Genomic DNA, 23,200 nt, shown 5'->3' with positions numbered 1-23,200 from the left:
TCCAGATTGAAAAACGCGTTTATCTCGGGCTGAAAAACACGTTTGGACAACTTTTGCACAGTGGGGCTAAGACCTGACTCAGTGTTCTCTTCTGAGACCAGCAGTTACATTGGGATGCTGTAGATTGAAAAACGCGTTATTTCGGGCTGAAAAACACATTTTGACAACTTCTGCACTGTGGGGCTAAGAGCTGACTCAGTGTGCTCTTCTGAGCCCAACAGTTACATTGGGATGCTCCAGACTGAAAAACGCGTTTATATCGGACTCAAAAACACGTTTGGACAACTTCTGCATAGTGGGGCAAAGAGCTGACTCAGTGTGCTCTTCTGAGCCCAGCAGTTACATTGGAATGCTCTAGACTGAAAAACATGTTTATCTCGGTCTGAAAAAGACGTTTTGACAACTTCTTCACAGTGGGGCTAAGAGCTGACTCAGTGTGCTCTTCTGAGCACAGCAGTTACATTGGGATGCTAAAGATTGAAAAACGCGTTTATCTCATGCTGAAAAACACGTTTTGACAACTTCTGCACAGTGGGGCTAAGAGCTGACTCAGTGTTCTCTTCTGAGCCCAGCAGTTACATTGTGATGCTCCAGACTGAAAAACGCGTTTATCTCGGGCTCAGAAACACGTTTGGACAACTTCTGCATAGTGGGGTAAAGAGCTGACTCAGTGTACTCTTCTGAGACCAGCAGTTACATTGGGATGCTGTAGATTGAAAAACGCGTTATTTCAGGCTGAAAAACATGTTTTGAGAACTTCTGCACAGTGGGGCGAAGAGCTGACTCAGTGTGCTCTTCTGAGCCTAACACTTACATTGGGATGCTCCAGATTGAAAAACGCGTTTATCTCGGGCTGAAAAACACGTTTGGACAACTTCTGCTCAGTGGGGCTAAGAGCTGACTCAGTGTGCTCCTCTGAGCCCAGCAGTTACATTGGGTGCTCCAGATTGAAAAACGCGTTTATCTCGGGCTGAAAAACACGTTTTGACAACTTCTGCACAGTGGGGCGAAGAGCTGACTCAGTGTGCTCTTCTGAGCCCAGCAGTTACATTGGGATGCTCCAGACTGAAAAACGCATTTATCTCGGGCTCAAAAACACGTTTGGACAACTTCTGCACAGTGGGGCTAAGAGCTGACTCAGTTTGCTCGTTTGAGCCCAGCAGTTACATTGGGATGCTCCAGATTGAAAAACGCATTTATCTCGGGCTGAAAAACACGTTTTGACAACTTCTGCACAGTGGGGCGAAGAGCTGACTCAGTGTGCTCTTCTGAGCCCAGCAGTTACATTGGGATGCTCCAGAATGAAAAACGCGTTTATCTCGGGCTCAAAAACACGTTTGGACAACTTCTGCACAGTGGGGCTAAGAGCTAACTCAGTGTGCTCCTCTGAGCCCAGCAGTTACATTGGGATGCTCCAAATTGAAAAACGCGTTTATCTCGGGCTGAAAAACACGTTTTGACAACTTCTGCACAGTGGGGCTAAGAGCTGACTCAGTGTTCTCTTCTGAGACCAGCAGTTACATTGGGATGCTGTAGATTGAAAAACGCGTTATTTCGGGCTGAAAAACATATTTTGACAACTTCTGCACAGTGGGGCTAAGAGCTGACTCAGTGTGCTCTTCTGAGCACAACAGTTACATTGGGATGCTCCAGATTGAAAAACGCGTTTATCTCGGGCTGAAAAACACGTTTGGACAACTTCTGCTCAGTGGGGCTAAGAGCTGACTCAGTGTGCTCCTCTGAGCCCAGCAGTTACATTGGGATGCTCCAGAATGAAAAACGCGTTTATCTCGGGCTCAAAAACACGTTTGGACAACTTCTGCACAGTGGGGCTAATAGCTGACTCAGTTTGCTCGTTTGAGCCCAGCAGTTACATTGGGATGCTCCAGATTGAAAAACGCATTTATCTCGGGATGAAAAACACGTTTTGACAACTTCTGCCCAGTGGGGCGAAGAGCTGACTCAGTGTGCTCTTCTGAGCCCAGCAGTTACATTGGGATGCTCCAGAATGAAAAACGCGTTTATCTCGGGCTCAAAAACACGTTTGGACAACTTCTGCACAGTGGGGCTAAGAGCTAACTCAGTGTGCTCCTCTGAGCCCAGCAGTTACATTGGGATGCTCCAGATTGAAAAACGCGTTTATCTCGGGCTGAAAAACACGTTTGGACAACTTCTGCACAGTGGGGCGAAGAGCTGACTCAGTGTGCTCTTCTGAGCCCAGCAGTTACATTGGGATGCTCCAGAATGAAAAACGCGTTTATCTCGGGCTCAAAAACACGTTTGGACAACTTCTGCACAGTGGGGCTAAGAGCTAACTCAGTGTGCTCCGCTGAGCCCAGCAGTTACATTGGGATGCTCCAGATTGAAAAACGCGTTTATCTCGAGCTGAAAAAGACGTTTTGACAACTTCTACACAGTGGGGCTAAGAGCTGACTCAGTGTTCTCTTCTGAGACCAGCAGTTACATTGGGATGCTGTAGATTGAAAAACGCGTTATTTCGGGCTGAAAAACATATTTTGACAACTTCTGCACAGTGGGGCTAAGAGCTGACTCAGTGTGCTCTTCTGAGCCCAACAGTTACATTGGGATGCTCCAGACTGAAAAACGCGTTTATCTCGGGCTCAAAAACACGTTAGGACAACTTCTGCATAGTGGGGTAAAGAGCTGACTCAGTGTGCTCTGCTGAGCCCAGCAGTTACATTGGGATGCTCCAGATTGAAAAACGCATTTATTTGGGGCTGAAAAACACGTTTTGACAACTGTTGCACAGTGGGGCGAAGAGCTGACTCAGTGTGCTCTTCTGAGCCCAACAGTTACATTGGGATGCTAAAGATTGAAAAACGCGTTTATCTCGTGCTGAAAAACACGTTTTGACAACTTCTGCACAGTGGGGCTAAGAGCTGACTCAGTGTGCTCTTCTGAGCCCAGCAGTTACATTGGGATGCTCCAGATTGAAAAACGCGTTTATCTCGGGCTGAAAAAGACGTTTTGACAACTTCTTCACAGTGGGGCTAAGAGCTGACTCAGTGTGCTCTTCTGAGCTCAGAAGTTTCATTGGGATGCTCTAGATTGAAAAACGCGTTTATCTCGGGCTGAAAAACACGTTTTGACAATTTCTGCACAGTGGGGCTAAGAGCTAACTCAGTGTGCTCCTCTGAGCCCAGCAGTTACATTGGGATGCTCCAGACTGAAAAACGCATTTATCTCTGGCTCAAAAACACGTTTGGACAACTTCTGCACAGTGGGGCTAAGAGCTGACTCAGTGTGCTCCTCTGAGCCCAGCAGTTACATTGGGATGCTAAAGATTTAAAAAACGCGTTTATCTCATGCTGAGCCCAGCAGTTACATTGGGATGCTAAAGATTGAAAAACGCGTTTATCTCATGCTGAAAAACACATTTTGACAACTTCTGCACAGTGGGGCTAAGAGCTGACTCAGTGTGCTCTTCTGAGCCCAGCAGTTACATTGGGATGCTGTAGATTGAAAAACGCGTTATTTCGGGCTGAAAAACACATTTTGACAACTTCTGCACAGTGGGGCTAAGAGCTGACTCAGTGTGCTCTTCTGAGCCCAACAGTTACATTGGGATGCTCCAGACGGAAAAACGCGTTTATCTCGGGCTCAGAAACACGTTTGGACAACTTCTGCATAGTGGGGTAAAGAGCTGACTCAGTGTACTCTTCTGAGACCAGCAGTTACATTGCGATGCTGTAGATTGAAAAACGCGTTATTTCAGGCTGAAAAACATGTTTTGAGAACTTCTGCACAGTGGGGCGAAGAGCTGACTCAGTGTGCTCTTCTGAGCCTAACACTTACATTGGGATGCTCCAGATTGAAAAACGCATTTATCTCGGGCTGAAAAACACGTTTGGACAACTTCTGCTCAGTGGGGCTAAGAGCTGACTCAGTGTGCTCCTCTGAGCCCAGCAGTTACATTGGGATGCTCCAGATTGAAAAACGCGTTTATCTCGGGCTGAAAAACACGTTTTGACAACTTCTGCACAGTGGGGCGAAGAGCTAACTCAGTGTGCTCTTCTGAGCCCAGCAGTTACATTGGGATGCTACAGACTGAAAAACGCATTTATCTCGGGCTCAAAAACACGTTTGGACAACTTCTGCACAGTGGGGCTAAGAGCTGACTCAGTTTGCTCGTTTGAGCCCAGCAGTTACATTGGGATGCTCCAGATTGAAAAACGCATTTATCTCGGGCTGAAAAACACGTTTTGACAACTTCTGCACAGTGGGGCGAAGAGCTGACTCAGTGTGCTCTTCTGAGCCCAGCAGTTACATTGGGATGCTCCAGAATGAAAAACGCGTTTATCTCGGGCTCAAAAACACGTTTGGACAACTTCTGCACAGTGGGGCTAAGAGCTAACTCAGTGTGCTCCTCTGAGCACAGCAGTTACATTGGGATGCTCCAAATTGAAAAACGCGTTTATCTCGGGCTGAAAAACACGTTTTGACAACTTCTGCACAGTGGGGCTAAGAGCTGACTCAGTGTTCTCTTCTGAGACCAGCAGTTACATTGGGATGCTGTAGATTGAAAAACGCGTTATTTCGGGCTGAAAAACATATCTTGACAACTTCTGCACAGTGGGGCTAAGAGCTGACTCAGTGTGCTCTTCTGAGCACAACAGTTACATTGGGATGCTCCAGATTGAAAAACGCGTTTATCTCGGGCTGAAAAACACGTTTGGACAACTTCTGCTCAGTGGGGCTAAGAGCTGACTCAGTGTGCTCCTCTGAGCCCAGCAGTTACATTGGGATGCTCCAGATTGAAAAACGCGTTTATCTCGGGCTGAAAAACACCTTTGGACAACTTCTGCACAGTGGGGCGAAGAGCTGACTCAGTGTGCTCTTCTGAGCCCAGCAGTTACATTGGGATGCTCCAGAATGAAAAACGCGTTTATCTCGGGCTCAAAAACACGTTTGGACAACTTCTGCACAGTGGGGCTAAGAGCTAACTCAGTGTGCTCCTCTGAGCCCAGCAGTTACATTGGGATGCTCCAGATTGAAAAACGCGTTTATCTTGGGCTGAAAAACACGTTTTGACAACTTCTGCACAGTGGGGCGAAGAGCTGACTCAGTGTGCTCTTCTGAGCCCAGCAGTTACATTGGGATGCTCCAGACTGAAAAACGCATTTATCTCGGGCTCAAAAACACGTTTGGACAACTTCTGCACAGTGGGGCTAAGAGCTGACTCAGTTTGCTCGTTTGAGCCCAGCAGTTACATTGGGATGCTCCAGATTGAAAAACGCGTTTATCTCGGGCTGAAAAACACGTTTTGACAACTTCTGCACAGTGGGGCGAAGAGCTGACTCAGTGTGCTCTTCTGAGCCCAGCAGTTACATTGGGATGCTCCAGACTGAAAAACGCATTTATCTCGGGCTCAAAAACACGTTTGGACAACTTCTGCACAGTGGGGCTAAGAGCTGACTCAGTTTGCTCGTTTGAGCCCAGCAGTTACATTGGGATGCTCCAGATTGAAAAACGCATTTATCTCGGGCTGAAAAACACGTTTTGACAACTTCTGCACAGTGGGGCGAAGAGCTGACTCAGTGTGCTCTTCTGAGCCCAGCAGTTACATTGGGATGCTCCAGAATGAAAAACGCGTTTATCTCGGGCTCAAAAACACGTTTGGACAACTTCTGCACAGTGGGGCTAAGAGCTAACTCAGTGTGCTCCTCTGAGCCCAGCAGTTACATTGGGATGCTCCAAATTGAAAAACGCGTTTATCTCGGGCTGAAAAACACGTTTTGACAACTTCTGCACAGTGGGGCTAAGAGCTGACTCAGTGTTCTCTTCTGAGACCAGCAGTTACATTGGGATGCTGTAGATTGAAAAACGCGTTATTTCGGGCTGAAAAACATATTTTGACAACTTCTGCACAGTGGGGCTAAGAGCTGACTCAGTGTGCTCTTCTGAGCACAACAGTTACATTGGGATGCTCCAGATTGAAAAACGCGTTTATCTCGGGCTGAAAAACACGTTTGGACAACTTCTGCTCAGTGGGGCTAAGAGCTGACACAGTGTGCTCCTCTGAGCCCAGCAGTTACATTGGGATGCTCCAGATTGAAAAACGCGTTTATCTCGGGCTGAAAAACACGTTTGGACAACTTCTGCACAGTGGGGCGAAGAGCTGACTCAGTGTGCTCTTCTGAGCCCAGCAGTTACATTGGGATGCTCCAGAATGAAAAACGCGTTTATCTCGGGCTCAAAAACACGTTTGGACAACTGCTGCACAGTGGGGCTAAGAGCTAACTCAGTGTGCTCCTCTGAGCCCAGCAGTTACATTGGGATGCTCCAGATTGAAAAACGCGTTTATCTCGGGCTGAAAAACACGTTTTGACAACTTCTGCACAGTGGGGCGAAGAGCTGACTCAGTGTGCTCTTCTGAGCCCAGCAGTTACATTGGGATGCTCCAGACTGAAAAACGCATTTATCTCGGGCTCAAAAACACGTTTGGACAACTTCTGCACAGTGGGGCTAAGAGCAGTCTCAGTTTGCTCGTTTGAGCCCAGCAGTTACATTGGGATGCTCCAGATTGAAAAACGCATTTATCTCGGGCTGAAAAACACGTTTTGACAACTTCTGCACAGTGGGGCGAAGAGCTGACTCAGTGTGCTCTTCTGAGCCCAGCAGTTACATTGGGATGCTCCAGAATGAAAAACGCGTTTATCTCGGGCTCAAAAACACGTTTGGACAACTTCTGCACAGTGGGGCTAAGAGCTAACTCAGTGTGCTCCTCTGAGCCCAGCAGTTACATTGGGATGCTCCAAATTGAAAAACGCGTTTATCTCGGGCTGAAAAACACGTTTTGACAACTTCTGCACAGTGGGGCTAAGAGCTGACTCAGTGTTCTCTTCTGAGACCAGCAGTTACATTGGGATGCTGTAGATTGAAAAACGCGTTATTTCGGGCTGAAAAACACGTTTTGACAACTTCTGCACAGTGGGGCTAAGAGCTGTCTCAGTGTGCTCTTCTGAGCCTAGCAGTTACATTGGGATGCTCCAGATTGAAAAACGCGTTTATCTCGGGCTGAAAAACACGTTTTGAGAACTTCTGCACAGTGGGGCTAAGAGCTGACTCAGTGTGCTCTTCTGAGCCCAAAAGTTACATTGGGATGCTCCAGACTGAAAAACATGTTTATCTCGGGCTCATAAACACGTTTGGACAACTTCTGCACAGTGGGGCGAAGAGCTGACTCAGTGTGCTCTTGTGAGCCCAGCAGCTACAGTGGGATGCTCCAGATTGAAAAACGCGTTTATCTCGGGCTGAAAAACACGTTTGGACAACTTTTGCACAGTGGGGCTAAGACCTGACTCAGTGTTCACTTCTGAGACCAGCAGTTACATTGGGATGCTGTAGATTGAAAAACGCGTTATTTCGGGCTGAAAAACACATTTTGACAACTTCTGCACTGTGGGGCTAAGAGCTGACTCAGTGTGCTCTTCTGAGCCCAACAGTTACATTGGGATGCTCCAGACTGAAAAACGCGTTTATATCGGACTCAAAAACACGTTTGGACAACTTCTGCATAGTGGGGCAAAGAGCTGACTCAGTGTGCTCTTCTGAGCCCAGCAGTTACATTGGAATGCTCTAGATTGAAAAACATGTTTATCTCGGTCTGAAAAAGACGTTTTGACAACTTCTTCACAGTGGGGCTAAGAGCTGACTCAGTGTGCTCTTCTGAGCCCAACAGTTACATTGGGATGCTCCAGACGGAAAAACGCGTTTATCTCGGGCTCAGAAACACGTTTGGACAACTTCTGCATAGTGGGGTAAAGAGCTGACTCAGTGTACTCTTCTGAGACCAGCAGTTACATTGGGATGCTGTAGATTGAAAAACGCGTTATTTCAGGCTGAAAAACATGTTTTGAGAACTTCTGCACAGTGGGGCGAAGAGCTGACTCAGTGTGCTCTTCTGAGCCCAACACTTAAATTGGGATGCTCCCGATTGAAAAACGCGTTTATCTCGGGCTGAAAAACACGTTTGGACAACTTCTGCTCAGTGGGGCTAAGAGCTGACTCAGTGTGCTCCTCTGAGCCCAGCAGTTACATTGGGATGCTCCAGATTGAAAAACGCGTTTATCTCGGGCTGAAAAACACGTTTGGACAACTTCTGCTCAGTGGGGCTAAGAGCTGACTCAGTTTGCTCGTTTGAGCCCAGCAGTTACATTGGGATGCTCCAGATTGAAAAACGCGTTTATCTCGGGCTGAAAAACACGTTTTGACAACTTCTGCACAGTGGGGCGAAGAGCTGACTCAGTGTGCTCTTCTGAGCCCAGCAGTTACATTGGGATGCTCCAGAATGAAAAACGCGTTTATCTCGGGCTCAAAAACACGTTTGGACAACTTCTGCACAGTGGGGCTAAGAGCTAACTCAGTGTGCTCCTCTGAGCCCAGCAGTTACATTGGGATGCTCCAGATTGAAAAACGCGTTTATCTCGGGCTGAAAAACACGTTTTGACAACTTCTGCACAGTGGGGCGAAGAGCTGACTCAGTGTGCTCTTCTGAGCCCAGCAGTTACATTGGGATGCTCCAGACTGAAAAACGCGTTTATCTCGGGCTCAAAAACACGTTTGGACAACTTCTGCACAGTGGGGCTAAGACCTGACTCAGTTTGCTCGTTTGAGCCCAGCAGTTACATTGGGATGCTCCAGATTGAAAAACGCGTTTATCTCGGGCTCAAAAACACGTTTGGACAACTTCTGCACAGTGGGACTAAGAGCGGACTCAGTCTGCTCTTCTGAGCCCAACAGTTACATTGTGATGCTCCAGATTGAAAAACGCGTCTATCTCGGGCTGAAAAAGACGTTTTGATAACTTCTTCACAATGGGGCTAAGAGCTGACTCAGTGTGCTCTTTTGAGCCCAGCAGTTACATTGGGATGCTCCAGATTGAAAAACGCGTTTATCTCGGGCTCAAAAACACGTTTGGACAACTTCTGCACAGTGGGGCGAAGAGCTGACTCAGTGTGCTCTTCTGAGCCCAGCAGTTACATTGGGATGCTCCAGATTGAAAAACGCGTCTATCTTTTGCTGAAAAACACGTTTGGACAACTTCTGCACAGTGGGGCGAAGAGCTGACTCAGTGTGCTCTTCTGAGCCCAGCAGCTACATTGGGATGCTCCAGATTGAAAAACGCGTTTATCTCGGGCTGAAAAACATGTTTTGACAACTTCTACACAGTGGGGCTAAGAGCTGACTCAGTGTGCTCTTCTGAGCCCAGCAGTTACATTGGGATGCTCCAGTTTGAAAAACGCGTTTATCTCGGGCTGAAAAACACGTTTGGACAACTTTTGCACAGTGGGGCTAAGACCTGACTCAGTGTTCACTTCTGAGACCAGCAGTTACATTGGGATGCTGTAGATTGAAAAACGCGTTATTTCGGGCTGAAAAACACATTTTGACAACTTCTGCACTGTGGGGCTAAGAGCTGACTCAGTGTGCTCTTCTGAGCCCAACAGTTACATTGGGATGCTCCAGACTGAAAAACGCGTTTATATCGGACTCAAAAACACGTTTGGACAACTTCTGCATAGTGGGGCAAAGAGCTGACTCAGTGTGCTCTTCTGAGCCCAGCAGTTACATTGGAATGCTCTAGATTGAAAAACATGTTTATCTCGGTCTGAAAAAGACGTTTTGACAACTTCTTCACAGTGGGGCTAAGAGCTGACTCAGTGTGCTCTTCTGAGCCCAACAGTTACATTGGGATGCTCCAGACGGAAAAACGCGTTTATCTCGGGCTCAGAAACACGTTTGGACAACTTCTGCATAGTGGGGTAAAGAGCTGACTCAGTGTACTCTTCTGAGACCAGCAGTTACATTGGGATGCTGTAGATTGAAAAACGCGTTATTTCAGGCTGAAAAACATGTTTTGAGAACTTCTGCACAGTGGGGCGAAGAGCTGACTCAGTGTGCTCTTCTGAGCCCAACACTTAAATTGGGATGCTCCCGATTGAAAAACGCGTTTATCTCGGGCTGAAAAACACGTTTGGACAACTTCTGCTCAGTGGGGCTAAGAGCTGACTCAGTGTGCTCCTCTGAGCCCAGCAGTTACATTGGGATGCTCCAGATTGAAAAACGCGTTTATCTCGGGCTGAAAAACACGTTTGGACAACTTCTGCTCAGTGGGGCTAAGAGCTGACTCAGTTTGCTCGTTTGAGCCCAGCAGTTACATTGGGATGCTCCAGATTGAAAAACGCGTTTATCTCGGGCTGAAAAACACGTTTTGACAACTTCTGCACAGTGGGGCGAAGAGCTGACTCAGTGTGCTCTTCTGAGCCCAGCAGTTACATTGGGATGCTCCAGAATGAAAAACGCGTTTATCTCGGGCTCAAAAACACGTTTGGACAACTTCTGCACAGTGGGGCTAAGAGCTAACTCAGTGTGCTCCTCTGAGCCCAGCAGTTACATTGGGATGCTCCAGATTGAAAAACGCGTTTATCTCGGGCTGAAAAACACGTTTGGACAACTTCTGCACAGTGGGGCGAAGAGCTGACTCAGTGTGCTCTTCTGAGCCCAGCAGCTACATTGGGATGCTCCAGATTGAAAAACGCGTTTATCTCGGGCTGAAAAACATGTTTTGACAACTTCTACACAGTGGGGCTAAGAGCTGACTCAGTGTGCTCTTCTGAGCCCAGCAGTTACATTGGGATGCTCCAGTTTGAAAAACGCATTTTTCTCGGGCTGAAAGACATGTTTTGACAACTTCTGCACAGTGGGGCGAAAAGCTGACTCAGTGTGCTCTAAAGAGTCCAGCAGTTACATTGGGAGGCACCAGATTGAAAAACACATTTAACTCGGGCTGAAAAAGACGTTTTGTCAACTTCTGCACAGTGGGGCTAAGAGCTGACTCAGTGTGCTCTTCTGAGACCAGCAGTTACATTGGGATGCTACAGATTGAAAAACACGTTTATCTCGGGCTGAAAAACACGTTTTGACAACTTCTGCACATGGGGCTAAGAGCTGACTCAGTGTTCTCTTCAAAGACCAGCAGTTACATTGGGATGCTGTAGATTGAAAAACGCGTTTATTTCGGGCTGAAAAAGACGTTTTGACAACTTCTTCACAGTTGGGCTAAGAGCTGACTCAGTGTGCTCTTCTGAGCCCTGCAGTTACATTGGGATACTAAAAATTGAAAAACGCGTTTATCTCATGCTGAAAAACACGTTTTGACAATTTCTGCACAGTGGGGCTAAGAGCTGACTCAGTGTGCTCTTCTGAGACCAGCAGTTACATTGGGATGCTCCAGATTGAAAGACGCGTTTATCTCGGGTTGAAAAACACGTTTTGAGAACTTCTGCATAGTGGGGCTAAGAGCTGACTCAGTGTGCTTTTCTGAGCCCAGAAGTTACATTGGGATGCTAAAGATTGAAAAACGCGGTTATCTCATCCTGAAAAACACGTTTTGACAACTTCTGCACAGTGGGGCGAAGAGCTGACTCAGTGTTCTCTTCTGAGCCCAACAGTTACATTGGGATGCTCCAGATTGAAAAACGCGTTTATCTCGGGCTGAAAAACATGTTTTGAGAACTTCTGCACAGTGGGGCTAAGACCTGACTCAGTGTGCTCTTCTGAGCCCAACAGTTACATTGGGATGCTCCAGACTGAAAAACATGTTTATCTCGGGCTCAAAAACACGTTTGGACAACTTCTGCATAGTGGGGCGAAGAGCTGACTCAGTATGCTCTTCTGAGCCCAGCAGCTACATTGGGATGCTCCAGATTGAAAAACGCGTTTATCTCGGGCTGAAAAACACGTTTTGACAACTTCTGCACAGTGGGGCTAAGAGCTGTCTCAGTGTGCTCTTTTGAGCCTAGCAGTTACATTGGGATGCTCCAGAATGAGAAACGCGTTTATCTCGTGCTGAAAAACACGTTTTGACAACTTGTGCACAGTGGGGCTAAGAGCTGACTCAGTGTGCTCTTCTGAGCCCAGCAGTTACATTGGGATGCACCAGATTGAAAAACACATTTATCTCGGGCTGAAAAAGACGTTTTGTCAACTTCTGCACAGTGGGGCGAAGAGCTGACTCAGTGTGCTCTTCTGAGCCCAACAGTTACATTGGGATGCTCCACATTGAAAAACGCATTGATCTCGGGCTGAAAAACACGTTTTGAGATCTTCTGCACAGTGGGGCGAAGAGCTGACTCAGTGTGCTCTTCTGAGCCCAGCAGTTACATTGGGATGCTAAAGATTGAAAAACGCGTTTATCTCATGCTGAAAAACACGTTTTGACAACTTCTGCACAGTGGGGCTAAGAGCTGACTCAGTGTTCTCTTCTAAGACCAGCAGTTACATTGGGATGCTGTAGATTGAAAAACGCGTTATTTCGGGCTGAAAAACACATTTTGACAACTTCTGCACAGTGGGGCTAAGAGATGACTCAGTGTGCTCTTCTGTGCCCAACATTTACATTGGGATGCTCCAGACTGAAAAATGCGTTTATATCGGACTCAAAAACACGTTTGGACAACTTCTGTATAGTGGGGCAAAGAGCTGACTCAGTGTGCTCTTCTGAGCCCAGCAGTTACATTAAATGCTCCAGATTGAAAAACGCGTTTATCTCAGGCTGAAAAACACGTTTTGACAACTTCTGCACAGTGGGACGAAGAGCTGACTCAGTGTGCTCTTCTGAGCCCAACAGTTACATTGGGATGCTCCAGATTGAAAAACGCATTTATCTCGGGCTGAAAAACATGTTTTGAGATCTTCTGCACAGTGGGGCTAAGAGCTGACTCAGTGTTCTCTTCTGAGCCCAGCAGTTACATTGGGATGCTCCAGATTGAAAAACGCATTTTTCTCAGGCTGAAAGACATGTTTTGACAACTTCTGCACAGTTTGGCTAAGAGTTGACTCAGTGTGCTCTTTTGAGCCCAACAGTTACATTGGGATGCTCCAGATTGAAAAACGCGTTTATCTCATGCTGAAAAACTCGTTTTGACAACCTCTGCACAGTGGGGCGAAGAGCTGACTTAGTGTGCTCTTCTGAGCCCAGCAGTTACATCGGGATGCTGTAGATTGAAAAACGCGTTATTTCGGACTGAAAAACACGTTTTGACAACTTCTGCACAGTGGGGCTAAGAGCTGTCTCAGTGTGCTCTTCTGAGCCCAGCAGTTACATTGGGATACTCCAGACTGAAAAACGCGTTTATCTCGGGCTCCAAAACACGTTTGGACAACTTCTGCATAGTGGGGCAAAGAGCTGACTCAGTGTGCTCTTCTGAGCCCAGCAGTTACATTGGGATGCTCTAGATTGAAAAACGCGTTTATTTCGGGCTGAAAAAGACGTTTTGACAACTTCTTCACAGTTGGGCTAAGAGCTGACTCAGTGTGCTCTTCTGAGCCCAGCAGCTACATTGGGATGCTCTAGATTGAAAAACGCGTTTATCTCGGGCTGAAAAACACGTTTTGACAACTTCTGCACAGTGGGGCTAAGAGCTGTCTCAGTGTGCTCTTTTGAGCCTAGCATTTACATTGGGATGCTCCAGATTGAAAAACGCGTTTATCTCGTGCTGAAAAACACGTTTTGACAACTTGTGCACAGTGGGGCTAAGAGCTGACTCAGTGTGCTCTTCTGAGCCCAGCAGTTAAATTGGGATGCTCCAGATTGAAAAACGAAATTCTCTCGGGCTGAAAGACACATTTTGACAACTTCTGCACAGTGGGGCTAAAAGCTGACTCAGTGTGCTCTTCTGAGTCCAGCAGTTACATTGGGATGCACCAGATTGAAAAACATATTTATCTCGGGCTGAAAAAGACGTTTTGTCAACTTCTGCACAGTGGGGCAAAGAGCTGACTCAGTGTGCTCTTCTGAGCCCAACAGTTACATTGGGATGCTCCAGATTGAAAAACGCATTTATCTCGGGCTGAAAAACACGTTTTGAGATCTTCTGCACAGTGGGGCGAAGAGCTGACTCAGTGAGCTCTTCTGAGCCCAGCAGTTACATTGGGATGCTAAAGATTGAAAAACGCGTTTATCTCATGCTGAAAAACACGTTTTGACAACGTTTTGCTCCAGACTGAAAAATGCGTTTATATCGGACTCAAAAACACGTTTGGACAACTTCTGCACAGTGGGGCTAAGAGCTGTCTCAGTGTGCTCTTCTGAGCCTAGCAGTTACATTGCGATGCTCCAGATTGAAAAACACGTTTATCTCGGGCTGAAAAACATGTTTTGAGATCTTCTGCACAGTGGGGCTAAGAACTGACTCAGTGTTCTCTTCTGAGCCCAGCAGTTACATTGGGATGCTCCAGATTGAAAAACGCATTTTTCTCAGGCTGAAAGACATGTTTTGACAACTTCTGCACAGTGGGGCTAAGAGCTGACTCAGTGTGCTCTTCTGAGCCCAACAGTTACATTGGGATGCTCCAGATTGAAAAACGCATTTATTTCGGATTGAAAAACACGTTTTGAGAACTTCTGCACAGTGGGGCTAAGAGCTGACTCAGTGTGCTTTTCTGAGCCCAGCAGTTATATTGGGATGCTAAAGATTGAAAAACACGGTTATCTCATACTGAAAAACTCGTTTTGACAACCTCTGCACAGTGGGGCGAAGAGCTGACTTAGTGTGCTCTTCTGAGCCCAGCAGTTACATTGGGATGCTAAAGATTGAAAAACGCGTTTATCTCATGCTGAAAAACACGTTTTGACAACTTCTGCACAGTGGGGCTAAGAGCTGACTCAGTGTTCTCTTCTGAGACCAGCAGTTACATTGGGATGCTGTAGATTGAAAAACGCGTTATTTCGGACTGAAAAACACGTTTTGACAACTTCTGCACAGTGGGGCTAAGAGCTGTCTCAGTGTGCTCTTCTGAGCCTAGCAGTTACATTGGGATGCTCCAGATTGAAAAACGCGTTTATCTCGGGCTGAGAAACACGTTTTGACAACTTCTACACAGTGGGGCGAAGAGCTTACTCAGTGTGCTCTTCTGAGCCCAGCAGTTACATTGGGATGCTAAAGATTGAAAAACGCGTTTATGTCATGCTGAAAAACACGTTTTGACAACTTCTGCACAGTGGGGCTAAGAGCTGTCTCAGTGTGCTCTTCTGAGCCTAGCAGTTACATTGGGATGCTCCAGATTAAAAAACGCGTTTATCTGGGGCTGAAAACACATTTTGACAACTTCTACACAGTGGGGCGAAGAGCTGACTCAGTGTGCTCTTCTGAGCCCAGCAGTTACATTGGGATGCTAAAGATTGAAAAACGCGTTTATCTCATGCTGAAAAACACGTTTTGACAACTTCTGCACAGTGGGGCTAAGAGCTGACTCAGTGTGCTCTTCTGAGCCCAGCAGTTACATTGGGATGCTCCAAGTGAAAAACGCATTTTTCTCGGGCTGAAAGACATGTTTTGAAAACTTCTGCACAGTGGGGCGAAAAGCTGACTCAGTGTGCTCTAATGAGTCCAGCAGTTACATTGGGATGCACCAGATTGAAAAACACATTTATCTCGGGCTGAAAAAGACGTTTTGTCAACTTCTGCACAGTGGGGTGAAGAGCTGACTCAGTGTGCTCTTCTGAGCCCAGCATTTACATTAAATGCTCCAGATTGAAAAACGCGTTTATCTCAGCCTGAAAAACATGTTTTGAGAACTTCTGCACAGTGGGGCTAAGAGCTGACTCAGTGTGCTCTTCTGAGCCCAGCAGTTACATTGGGATGCTAAACATTGAAAAACGCATTTATCTCGTGCTGAAAAACACATTTTTACAACTTCTGCACAGTGGGGCCAAGAGCTGACTCAGTGTTCTCTTCTGAGACCAGCAGTTCCATTCGGATGCTCCAGATTGAAAAACGCGTTTATCTCAGGCTGAAAACACGTTTTGAGAACTTCTTCACAGTGGGGCTAAGAGCTGACTCAGTGTGCTCTTCTGAGCCCAGCAGTTACATTGGGATGCTAAAGATTGAAAAACACGTTTATCTCATGCTGAAAAACACGTTTTGTCAACTTCTGCATAGTGGGGCGAAGAGCTGACTCAGTGTGCTCTTCTGAGCCCAACAGTTACATTGGGATGCTCCAGATTGAAAAACGCGTATATCTCGGGCTGAAAAACATGTTTTGAGAACTTCTGCACAGTGGGGCTAAGAGCTGACTCAGTGTGCTCTTCTGAGTCCAGGAGTTACATTGGGATACACCAGATTGAAAAACACATTTATCTCGGGCTGAAAAAGACGTTTTGACAACTTCTGCACAGTGGGGCGAAGAGCTGACTCAGTGTGCTCTTCTGAGCCCAGCAGTTACATTGGGATGCTCCAGATTGAAAAACGCATTTATTTCGGGCTGAAAAACACGTTTTGACAACTTCTGAACAGTGGGGCTAAGAGCTGTCTCAGTGTGCTCTTCTGAACCTAGCAGTTACATTGGGATGCTCCAGATTGAAAAACGCGTTTATCTCGTGCTGAAAAACATGTTTTGAGATCTTCTCCATAGTGGGGCTAAGAGCTGACTCAGTGTGCTCCTCTGAGCCCAGCAGTTACATTGGGATGCTCCAGATTGAAAAACGCGTTTATCTCGGGCTGAAAAAGACGTTTTGACAACATCTTCACAGTGGGGCTAAGAGCTGACTCAGTGTGCTCTTCTGAACCTAGCATTTACTTTGGGATGTTCCAGATTGAAAAACGCATTTTTCTCAGGCTGAAAGACACGTTTTGACAACTTCTACACAGTAGGGCTAAGAGCTGACTCAGTGTGCTCTTCTGAGTCCAGCAGTTACATTGGGATGCACCAGATTGAAAAACACATTTATCTCGGGCTGAAAAAGACGTTTTGAGAACTTCTGCACAGTGGGGCTAAGAGCTGACTCAGTGTTCTCTTCTGAGACCAGCAGTTCCATTACGATGCTCCAGATTAAAAAACGCGTTTATCTGGGGCTGAAAACACATTTTGACAACTTCTACACAGTGGGGCGAAGAGCTGACTCATTGTGCTCTTCTGAGCCCAGCAGTTACATTGGGATGCTAAAGATTGAAAAACGCGTTTATCTCATGCTGAAAAACACGTTTTGACAACTTCTGCACAGTGGGGCTAAGAGCTGACTCAGTGTGCTCTTCTGAGCCCAGCAGTTACATTGGGATGCTCCAAGTGAAAAACGCATTTTTCTCGGGCTGAAAGACATGTTTTGAAAACTTCTGCACAGTGGGGCGAGATTCTGACTCAGTGTGCTCTAATGAGTCCAGCAGTTACATTGGGATGCACCAGATTGAAAAACACATTTATCTCGGGCTGAAAAAGACGTTTTGTCAACTTCTGCACAGTGGGGCGAAGAGCTGACTCAGTGTGCTCTTCTGAGCCCAGCATTTACATTAAATGCTCCAGATTGAAAAACGCGTTTATCTCAGCCTGAAAAACATGTTTTGAGAACTTCTGCACAGTGGGGCTAAGAGCTGACTCAGTGTGCTCTTCTGAGCCCAGCAGTTACATTGGGATGCTAAACATTGAAAAACGCATTTATCTCGTGCTGAAAAACACATTTTTACAACTTCTGCACAGTGGGGCCAAGAGCTGACTCAGTGTGCTCTTCTGAACCCAACAGTTACATTGGGATGCTCCAGATTGAAAAACGCGTTTATCTCGGGCTGAAAAACACGTTTTGAGATCTTCTGCACAGTGGGGCGAAGAGCTGACTCAGTGTGCTCTTCTGAGCCCAGCAGTTACATTGGGATACTAAAGATTGAAAAACGCGTTTATCTCATGCTGAAAAACACGTTTTGACAATTTCTGCACAGTGGGGCTAAGAGCTGACTCAGTGTTCTCTTCTGAGACCAGCAGTTACATTGGGATGCTGTAGATTAAAAAACGCGTTATTTCAGGCTGAAAAACACGTTTTGACAACTTCTGCACAGTGGGGCTAAGAGCTGTCTCAGTGTGCTCTTCTGAGCCTAGCAGTTACATTGGGATGCTCCAGATTGAAAAACGCGTTTATCTCGGGCTGAAAAACACGTTTTGAGAACTTCTGCACAGTGGGGCGAAAAGCTGACTCAGTGAGCTCTAATGAGTCCAGCAGTTACATTGGGATGCACCAGATTGAAAAACACATTTATCTCGGGCTGAAAAAGACGTTTTGTCAACTTCTGCACAGTGGGGCGAAGAGCTGCCTCAGTGTGCTCTTCTGAGCCCAGCAGTTACATTAAATGCTCCAGATTGAAAAACGCGTTTATCTCAGCCTGAAAAACACGTTTTGACAACTTCTGCACAGTGGGGCGAAGAGCTGACTCAGTGTGCTCTTCTGAGCCTAGCAGTTACATTGGGATGCTCCAGATTGAAAAACGCGTTTATCTCGGGCTGAAAAACATGTTTTGAGAACTTCTGCACAGTGGGGATAAGACCTGACTCAGTGTGCTCTTCTTAGCCCAACAGTTACATTGGGATGCTCCAGACTGAAAAACAAGTTTATCTCGGGCTCAAAAACACGTTTGGACAACTTCTGCATAGTGGGGCGAAGAGCTGACTCAGTGTACTCTTCTGAGCCCAGCAGTTACATTGGGATGCTCCAGATTGAAAAACGCGTTTATCTCGGGTTGAAAAACACGTTTTGAGAACTTCTTCACAGTGGGGCTAAGAGCTGACTCAGTGTGCTCTTCTAAACCCAGCAGTTACATTGGGATGCAAAAGATTGAAAAACGCGTTTATCTCATGCTGAAAAAGACGTTTTGACAACTTCTTCACAGTGGGGCTAAGAGCTGACTCAGTGTGCTCTTCTGAGCCCAGCAGTTACATTGGGATGCTCCAGATTGAAAAACGCGTTGATCTCGGGCTGAAAAACACGTTTTGAGAACTTCTGCACAGTGGGGCTAAGAGCTGACTCAGTGTGCTCTTCTGAGCCTAGCAGTTACATTGGGATGCTCCAGATTGAAAAACGCGTTTATCTCGGGCTGAAAAACATGTTTTGACAACTTCTACACAGTGGGGCTAAGAGCTGACTCAGTGTGCTCTTCTGAGTCCAGCAGTTACATTGGGATACACCAGATTGAAAAACACATTTATCTCGGGCTGAAAAAGACGTTTTGACAACTTCTGCACAGTGGGGCGAAGAACTGACTCAGTGTGCTCCTCTGAGCCCAGCAGTTACATTGGGATGCTAAAGATTGAAAAACGCGTTTATCTCATGCTGAAAAACACGTTTTGACAACTTCTGCACAGTGCGGCTAAGAGCTGACTCAGTGTTCTCTTCTGAGACCAGCAGTTCCATTAGGATGCTCCAGATTGAAAAACGCGTTTATCTCGGGCTGAAAAACATGTTTTGAGAACTTCTGCACAGTGGGGCTAAGAGCTGACTCAGTGTGCTCTTCTGAGCCCAGCAGTTACATTGGGATGCTAAACATTGAAAAACGCGTTTATCTCGTGCTGAAAAACACATTTTTACAACTTCTGCACAGTGGGGCTAAGAGCTGACTCAGTGTTCTCTTCTGAGACCAGCAGTTCCATTAGGATGCTCCAGATTGAAAAACGCGTTTATCTCGGGCTGAAAACACGTTTTGAGAACTTCTTCACAGTGGGGCTAAGAGCTGACTCAGTGTGCTCTTCTGAGCCCAGCAGTTACATTGGGATGCTCTAGATTGAAAAACGCATTTATTTCGGGCTGAAAAAGACGTTTTGACAACTTCTTCACAGTGGGGCTAAGAGCTGACTCAGTGTGCTCTTCTGAGCCCAGCAGTTACATTGGGATGCTCCAGATTGAAAAACGCGTTGATCTCGGGCTGAAAAACACGTTTTGAGAACTTCTGCACAGTGGGGCTAAGAGCTGACTCAGTGTGCTCTTCTGAGCCCAGCAGTTACATTGGGATGCTCTAGATTGAAAAACGTGTTTATTTCGGGCTGAAAAAGACGTTTTGACAACTTCTTCACAGTGGGGCTAAGAGCTGACTCAGTGTGCTCTTCTGAGCCCAGCAGTTACATTGGGATGCTCCAGATTGAAAAACGCGTTTATTTCGGGCTGAAAAACACGTTTTGACAACTTCTGCACAGTGGGGCTAAGAGCTGTATCAGTGTGCTCTTCTGAGCCCAGCAGTTACATTGGGATGCTAAAGATTGAAAAACGCGTTTATCTCATGCTGAAAAACACGTTTTGTCAACTTCTGCACAGTGGGGCTAAGAGCTGACTCAGTGTGCTCTTCTGAGCCCAGCAGTTACATTGGGATGCTAAAGATTGAAAAACGCGTTTATCTCGTGCTGAAAAACACGTTTTGACAACTTCTGCACAGTGGGGCTAAGAGCTGACTCAGTGTGCTCTTCTGAGCCCAGCAGTTACATTGGGATGCTCAGGACTGAAAAACATGTTTATCTCTGGCTCAAAAACACGTTTTGACAACTTCTGCATAGTGGGGCGAAGAGCTGACTCAGTGTGCTCTTCTGAGCCCAGCAGTTACATTGGGATGCTCCAGATTGAAAAACGCGTTTATCTCGGGCTGAAAAACATGTTTTGAGATCTTCTGCACAGTGGGGCTAAGAGTTGACTCAGTGTGCTCTTCTGAGACCAGCAGTTACATTGGGATGCTCCAGATTGAAAAACGCGTTTATCTCGGGCTGAAAAACATGTTTTGAGATCTTCTGCACAGTGGGGCTAAGAGCTGACTCAGTGTGCTCTTCTGAGACCAGCAGTTACATTAAATGCTCCAGATTGAAAAACGCGTTTATCTCAGCCTGAAAAACACGTTTTGACAACTTCTGCACAGTGGGGCTAAGAGCTGTCTCAGTGTGCTCTTCTGAGCCTAGCAGTTACATTGGGATGCTCCAGATTGAAAAACGCGTTTATCTCGGGCTGAAAAACATGTTTTGAGAACTTCTGCACAGTGGGGATAAGACCTGACTCAGTGTGCTCTTCTTAGCCCAACAGTTACTTTGGGATGCTCCAGACTGAAAAACAAGTTTATCTCGGGCTCAAAAACACGTTTGGACAACTTCTGCATAGTGGGGTGAAGAGCTGACTCAGTGTGCTCTTCTGAGCCCAGCAGTTACATTGGGATGCTCCAGATTGAAAAACGCGTTTATCTCGGGTTGAAAAACACGTTTTGAGATCTTCTGCATAGTGGGGCTAAGAGCTGACTCAGTGTGCTCCTCTGAGCCCAGCAGTTACATTGGGATGCCAAAGATTGAAAAACGCGTTTATCTCATGCTGAAAAACACGTTTTGACAACTTCTGCACAGTGCGGCTAAGAGCTGACTCAGTGTTCTCTTCTGAGACCAGCAGTTCCATTAGGATGCTCCAGATTGAAAAACGCGTTTATCTCGGGCTGAAAAACATGTTTTGAGAACTTCTGCACAGTGGGGCTAAGAGCTGACTCAGTGTGCTCTTCTGAGCCCAGCAGTTACATTGGGATGCTAAACATTGAAAAACGCGTTTATCTCGTGCTGAAAAACACATTTTTACAACTTCTGCACAGTGGGGCTAAGAGCTGACTCAGTGTTCTCTTCTGAGACCAGCAGTTCCATTAGGATGCTCCAGATTGAAAAACGCGTTTATCTCGGGCTGAAAACACGTTTTGAGAACTTCTTCACAGTGGGGCTAAGAGCTGACTCAGTGTGCTCTTCTGAGCCCAGCAGTTACATTGGGATGCTCCAGATTGAAAAACGCGTTGATCTCGGCTGAAAAACACGTTTTGAGAACTTCTGCACAGTGGGGCTAAGAGCTGACTCAGTGTGCTCTTCTGAGCCCAGCAGTTACATTGGGATACTCCAGACTAAAAAACGCGTTTATCTCGGGCTCAAAAACGCGTTTGGACAACTTCTGCATAGTGGGGCAAATAGCTGACTCAGTGTGCTCTTCTGAGCCCAGCAGCTACATTGGGATGCTCCAGATTGAAAAACGCGTTTATCTCGGGCTGAAAAAGACGTTTTGACAACATCTTCACAGTGGGGCTAAGAGCTGACTCAGTGTGCTCTTCTGAGTCCAGCAGTTACATTGGGATACACCAGATTGAAAAACACATTTATCTCGGGCTGAAAAAGACGTTTTGACAACTTCTGCACAGTGGGGCGAAGAGCTGACTCAGTGTGCTCCTCTGAGCCCAGCAGTTACATTGGGATGCTAAAGATTGAAAAACGCGTTTATCTCATGCTGAAAAACACGTTTTGACAACTTCTGCACAGTGCGGATAAGAGCTGACTCAGTGTTCTCTTCTGAGACCAGCAGTTCCATTAGGATGCTCCAGATTGAAAAACGCGTTTATCTCGGGCTGAAAAACATGTTTTGAGAACTTCTGCACAGTGGGGATAAGACCTGACTCAGTGTGCTCTTCTTAGCCCAACAGTTACATTGGGATGCTCCAGACTGAAAAACAAGTTTATCTCGGGCTCAAAAACACGTTTGGACAACTTCTGCATAGTGGGGTGAAGAGCTGACTCAGTGTGCTCTTCTGAGCCCAGCAGTTACTTTGGGATGCTAAAGATTGAAAAACACGTTTATCTCGGGCTGAAAAACATGTTTTGAGATCTTCTGCACAGTAGGGCTAAGAGCTGACTCAGTATGCTCTTCTGAGACCAGCAGTTCCATTGGGATGCAAAAGATTGAAAAACGCGTTTATCTCATGCTGAAAAAGACGTTTTGACAACTTCTTCTCAGTGGGGCTAAGAGCTGACTCAGTGTGCTCTTCTGAGCCCAGCAGTTACATTGGGATGCTCCAGATTGAAAAACGCGTTGATCTCGGGCTGAAAAACACGTTTTGAGAACTTCTGCACAGTGGGGCTAAGAGCTGACTCAGTGTGCTCTTCTGAGCCCAGCAGTTACATTGGGATGCTCCGGACTGAAAAACATGTTTATCTCTGGCTCAAAAACACGTTTTGACAACTTCTGCATAGTGGGGCGAAGAGCTTACTCAGTGTGCTCTTCTGAGCCCAGCAGCTACATTGGGATGCTCCAGATTGAAAAACGCGTTTATCTCGGGCTGAAAAAGACGTTTTGACAACATCTTCACAGTGGGGCTAAGAGCTGACTCAGTGTGCTCTTCTGAGCCCAGCAGTTACATTGGGATGCTAAAGATTGAAAAACGCGTTTATCTCGAGCTGAAAACACGTTTTGAGAACTTCTTCACAGTGGGGCTAAGAGCTGACTCAGTGTGCTCTTCTGAGCCCAGCAGTTACATTGGGATGCTCCAGATTGAAAAACGCGTTGATCTCGGCTGAAAAACACGTTTTGAGAACTTCTGCACAGTGGGGCTAAGAGCTGACTCAGTGTGCTCTTCTGAGCCCAACAGTTACA

The sequence above is a fragment of the Atractosteus spatula genome, chromosome 20, assembly GCF_055471065.1.
Source record: "Atractosteus spatula isolate fAtrSpa1 chromosome 20, fAtrSpa1.hap1, whole genome shotgun sequence".
NCBI lineage: Eukaryota > Metazoa > Chordata > Actinopteri > Semionotiformes > Lepisosteidae > Atractosteus > Atractosteus spatula.
Note: the sequence above shows the minus strand (reverse complement) of the source record.